Source organism: Daphnia pulicaria, unplaced genomic scaffold (assembly GCF_021234035.1).
Source record: "Daphnia pulicaria isolate SC F1-1A unplaced genomic scaffold, SC_F0-13Bv2 h1tg000208l, whole genome shotgun sequence".
NCBI classification, from domain to species: Eukaryota; Metazoa; Arthropoda; class Branchiopoda; order Diplostraca; family Daphniidae; genus Daphnia; species Daphnia pulicaria.
The window spans coordinates 24,351-30,048 of NW_025804887.1; the positions used below are offsets into that span (position 1 = coordinate 24,351).

General features: G+C 35.2%; 1 long non-coding RNA gene across 10 annotated transcripts; it reads left to right on the forward strand.

Annotated features, from left to right (window-relative positions):
* Positions 1 to 356: 356 nt before the first annotated feature.
* Positions 357 to 3,900, forward strand: LOC124319823. 10 transcript variants are annotated; one of them, XR_006913511.1, is made up of 12 exons: positions 357 to 539; positions 609 to 882; positions 952 to 1,190; positions 1,258 to 1,587; positions 1,659 to 1,770; positions 1,842 to 1,941; positions 2,001 to 2,102; positions 2,184 to 2,274; positions 2,346 to 2,375; positions 2,480 to 2,618; positions 2,780 to 2,829; positions 2,897 to 3,900. It is a non-coding gene; the product is annotated as an uncharacterized LOC124319823 (long non-coding RNA). The 10 variants fall into 10 exon arrangements; XR_006913518.1 differs by having other exon boundaries at positions 2,351 to 2,375; XR_006913514.1 differs by having other exon boundaries at positions 1,258 to 1,440; positions 1,498 to 1,587; positions 2,346 to 2,618.
* The last annotated feature ends 1,798 nt before the right edge of the window (positions 3,901 to 5,698 follow it).

The following is a 5,698-nucleotide window of genomic DNA, read 5'->3' on the forward strand; positions in this document are numbered from 1 at the left end:
CTTGCCAAAAGCAGCTTGTTTTAAAATGTAATCTAATTTCTCATCGTCATAAATAAACGTTGATTCATTGTTCCACATTTCAATTGCATTTTTAATTTTAAAGTTAATTCTAATCAGGTTGTTACAATTCAATTGTTGGATTTGGACAAAACACCTGATGGTTTCAACAGAACTCATTTTCGATGTTAAACAACAGTTAATAAAAATTTAATCAGTCAAAAGCTTTGACATTGATCATTTCAAGATTTCTTTTATTTTCAAGATATAGTTAGAAGAGGCTTCGAATTTAGAGCTACCCGTATTCCATTTTGTATTGCCCGTATTCCAAGTAAAGCGTTCGGTCATAGACAAAGAAGACGGTCAGAGAAGAGGAAGCCATTTTGGGATGCTATTATTTAACGGTGGTTATTGAATTCTTGGCCAATGCTCTTTTTAGTTTGCTTCCTCAAATCATCTGGGGTGCAGTTGGGCCAGTTAATCTTGAAAATATCGTCCCACGCCTTCATTACCGTGCCTATTCATTCGTGTTTACAACTGAAGTATTTATTCTTGAATTGTAGGAAACTAAACTTGTAACTTACTGATGAGTTCGTTTTTGTGTGTTTCAGGAATTGCTTTCCTATGTGATGAAGGTCCAGATGATGACATTTTGTGGTTTCGCAGAAAATTGGGATCCCACAAAGTCTTCATCAATTCTCTGACATATTTGGTTAATCCATAAGACGCTCTTTCATTGTATGGTGTATTCCTGGTTTTTCTTAAGTGGACCTTCCGTTTCAGAATTTCTTCATCTACATTGTGCTGTAGCTTGCTGAGTTCATTGCGATCAAATGCCAAATGCTTTTGGACCTAAATCCAGAGAAAAACAAAAAATTTATATAGGTAAAACTCATCGATAAGTTTAAAGTAACTTACACACAATTGACAGCTGCAAATTTTTTTGTTTTTCAGAGTGTTATCCAACAAACTGGTTTTATCAACGGGGTTGATTGTTTTTAACTTTTTTCCCTAATAGTGTGGTAATCCAATAGTGTATCCAATATTAGTCTTACAAATATTCTATCGACTAAACTTATCCTCAACTTACTTTGTTCCCAGTTTTTTCAGTAGGAACAAAATCAGAGTCACTACTTAGATCGTTATCTGCTGCCAGGCTGGTTTCCCTCAGTCTCTTACCCTTTATAATGAGAGTAAGTTACAAATGTTCTTACTAGTAAAATTTATGTTCGCTTACTTTTTTCTTTATGTCTTTTTTAGGAGGAGTATCAGAACTGTTATCGCTCCATATAGATTTATAATGTGATGTTCCAGGAGCAGTTTCATCATCACAGCGTATCTCATCATACTCTGGATTATATTCATATGGTGGAGAAAGCGAGTTACTTTGCTTAGATGAAGAAGAATCAGTGTCTGAAGAGTCTGAAGACGCATATTGTTTTGGTTTGTCCTTTTTGTTTTTTTCTAGCTGTTTAGTCTGAATCTGTTTAGTTTTTTTAGCAGCTGCCTTCTTTTTGGACTCCCTCAATTCATTCACGGCTTGGTCACCTCGTTTCTTCATAGCCTTTGAAAAAGAATTCATTCATATACGTGAGTTTTTGAGTAGACTTTACTTTATCTACCTCCAGTTGATCATTTAATTCTGTATTCGTTTTTTTAAGGTCAGCTTCCTTTATTTTGGATTCTTTCAGGTTGTTCACGATTTTTTCACTCTCTCTCACGAGTTGGTCACCTCTTTTCTTCATAGACTTGAAAAAGAATTCATTCATATACGTGAGTTTTTGAATAGACTTAACTTTATCTACCTCCAGTTGATCATTTAATTCTGCATTCGTTTTTTTAAGGTCAGCTTCCTTAATTTTGGATTCTTCCAGGTTGTTCACGATTATTTCACCTTGTGCCATCACATTCTTTGAAAAAGAATTCATTCATTTAAGAATCTGAGTAAGTTTATCAATTGACTTGACATTTTACCTGTAGTTGATCATTCCATTCCGCATTAGTTTTTTCAAGTACATCTACCTTCATTTCGGACTCTTTCAAGTCATTCACTAATTGTTCATCTCTTTCCTTTATATTCTTTGGAAAGAAATTCATTGATTTACGTGAGTTAAGTTTTTGAATGACTTGACTTAACTAAATTTACCTCCAGTAGATCATTTAAAGTTTCAGTACTTTTTTTTAAGGTCAGCTACCTTCTTTTTGGACTCCCTCAATTCATTCACGACTTGGTCACCTCTTTTCTTCATAGTCTTGAAAAAGAATTCATTCATATACGTGAGTTTTTGAATAGGATTAACTATATCTACCTCCAGTTGATCATTTAATTCTGCATTCGTTTGTTTAAGGTCAGCTTCCTTAATTCTGGATTCTTTTAGGTTGTTCACGATTTTTTCACCTTGTGCCTTCAAATCCTTTTAAAAAAAATTGGTTTAAGTTTACTAATTAACCTAATCATTGTTACCTCATATTTCGTTTTTAGATTGATAGTTAGATCCCTAATCTTACTATCCCTCAACTGTAATAAAGCATTCAAGTTTACAATAGTCATTTCCAGGTTGACTATCTTCGTCGTTGCATCATTTAGATTCTTCAAAGTATCTTCGCTTACTTTCTATAAGGTTAATAATTTGTATGATTACAATTCACTAATTTTTATTGTTTTATACCTCTGATTTAACTTCCCTATTGAGATTCATAGTCAGTTCTTCGATCTTACTATCCTTTAATTGCAATAGGGAGTTCAAATCTCTGATATATTTCTCTTGGTTTGCTATTTTAGTATTGGCATCATTCAGGATCTTTAAATCATCTTCGTGCATTTGCTTTGAGGTAAATCGTTCATTAATTATTAATCCATGAATTAAACGAAATTATTGACTCTTTACTTCATATCTAGATTTTAGATCTGCTAATTGGGTTTTCAGAGATGGAAGTTTTTCTTTTGTCGCTGGTGGTAGACTTGGGGCCAGTTCAGCGTGAGATGAATTTGATCTTGTCACTCTTTTTCCGTTATCCATTTTAATACCAAACTATTTTAACCTTCACTTCAAAATCTTAAGACACTTAGACTTATTAAACTTTCCTTTGAGACCAAAATTGAAAAGAATTAGAGATAGACGCTCTTTGACTCCTACAGTCCTACTAAACTTCAGGGCTACTGCCTATTACCGCATTTGGCCTATTGCCGCCTTGCCGCATTTGGCCTATTGCCGGCTTGCCGCATTTGGGCTAGTAAAAATTCTTCATGTAGCTAGCAAAGGCTTTATTATCCCACCCTCCATGAGTACCATACTAACTAGTAAAGTCCTCTTGTCATCACAAGCTAAACTCCTGTCTAATGGGCTAGTAAAGATTTTTACGTAGATAGTAAATCTTGAAACAATTGAAATTATTGAAGCTACTATTGCATTATGGCAGATGTTTATTTTCATCAAGATTACTGTCAACTTTTAATTAATCCTTCTTTTACTTGCTTGTTTACCATTGGATGAGAGGTTTGCTTCGTAAAGTGTACTAGTAGATGTTGATTGGGGCACATATCCATCAGCATTCATTTTGGCTGCTACTTTCATGAATTTTTTGAACCCATCTAGTCTTTTCCACTTTTGGCGCAACATGTATGTGGCCATATGGCCTAGCATGTGGTGTGGTGATCTAGATTTAGGAATATCCATTTTGACTAAATTCCACAAACCTTTTTCATATAATTGTTGTTTTTAGGCTAAAATAATTATAGGTTACGTAACAGTTACTCACCTTCCACTGTATTTGTATGAGCTCCTGTTATGGGATCCTTAAAATTCTTCGAGTGATTAACAGTTTGATGCTGGTAGTCTCTGTTCATATCCCTTGTAAAGTTTTTACACAATTAAGAAAAAATACACAAAGTAATGAATTTCATTTTTAATTATCGTTTATAACTTACTTTATTTTGTTATATGAACTCCAACAGTCAGATATGATTATTGATCCTGGTAATATCCATTTTTTTATTAATGCCAGTAAAGTTTTAGCCTTTCTGTCCGGCACAGGAACCAGAAAGCATTTTCCAGTTAATCGATCAATTCCACCAAACACCCATTGTCCATTTACTCTCTTCCCCCTATTGTATTTCCCTATAGGAATATTAGTTTAATTTTGAATGCTAACATTTCATGATTGTCTTACTTTTTCCGAACTTAGACTCGTCTATTTCAACGATATGGCCTGGGCCACCTATTTGTTCGGAACCATTCAGCATAACTTTAATTGCCACGTCGCGACAAAATGACGCCCAGTCCACACAGGTATGGACACTTAGTCCAAGTTCTCTAATGATTGATATAAAACTATCATTTACTGTACTGTAAGATGATGATCATGTGTAAAACTTACGTTTGTATCTTTGTCAATTTGGTTCCTTTCCACCAGTAGTATGTATAGGACATAATCTGGAACATTGTCAATTTTGAACGAGAAAACCAGGAATTTGCTCTAACACTGCGTGAACCATTGCACGGTTTACTTTCAAATTTCCCATTGCACTGATAAATAAGACCGTCTACGCTACGTTGTTTATTATTTAAGGTGAGAACACCGTTACATTTTAAACACCGTAATTTGCTGTGGTCTATGAACTTAATCTCTTTCAAATAAGAAATGAGATCAATACTTGTCAGAAATGTGATTATTTGAAAGATTTTTGTAATATTCCAACGCATGTTATCGTAGGACACAGTCTCTCTTGCTCTACCGTTATTCCTAACGAGTAATATACCTGTTTTTCTGCATGATTCTAACAATTCACTTTCGTATTTTTGTAAAATTTCAGATTCGAACTCCATGACGTAACTGTCAAGACTAAGGAAAATTTACTCTTAGTTTTCTTTCATCGACAAAGACTCATGTTCATTAACAAAGATTTATTACCGCTTTTATGATATATTTGTATTTGTACGTTGCCAAACTAAGAGGCATATGGCAGTAGTATATATCTCGCTCTGTAGCTTTTATTTTAGAATTTTCTCAGTAGATGGGTCCAAATTTATATGTTTTGTTCTCACTAAGCAAATTTACCCACAATAAATACCCTCTAACTTTGCCGATGCAAGCGGCCGCGGAGCGGATGCAGCGAGGATACCTCCAGCGTGACTCGAGCCCGCGGGAGTGAGGGCCCCGGAGGGGCACTCCCGCGGCCGCGAGAGGAGTGCTGGAGATCCTCGCGGCTAAAGAGCGGAGCCCGCGCTGCATAGGCAACGTTGCCTAGTGAGAATGTATTTTTTTCGCCAGTCTGTATATATTTATCCGGCAATGCTGCAAATTTCGTCTGCTCTAACGTCAGTTGCATATTGCAAGTGGAGAGAGAAGGACCTTATCTCAATTCTCTTTTTTTTGTTCCGATATTGTGCAGTACAAATCGTGTTTTAAAACTAGTTTTCCCTGGATTACAATTACAAGACGTGTGTCAAGAGCTCAAGACGTGTAATCGTGAGTGAAATTACTGATAGTCGAAAACAACCCCTTCTAATTTGTTAGACTACTACCATCTCCTTTTTTGCTTATTCACTTAATACTTAATTGATTTTTACTACACGACACTTGTTACTTGCGTTTTACTAGCTGTTTTTAGCTAAGCTCCTTTTTTTTCTTATATATCACTGGAATTTTACTACACTCAGATTTTAACTACGCTTACGACACTTGTTACTTGCGTTTTACT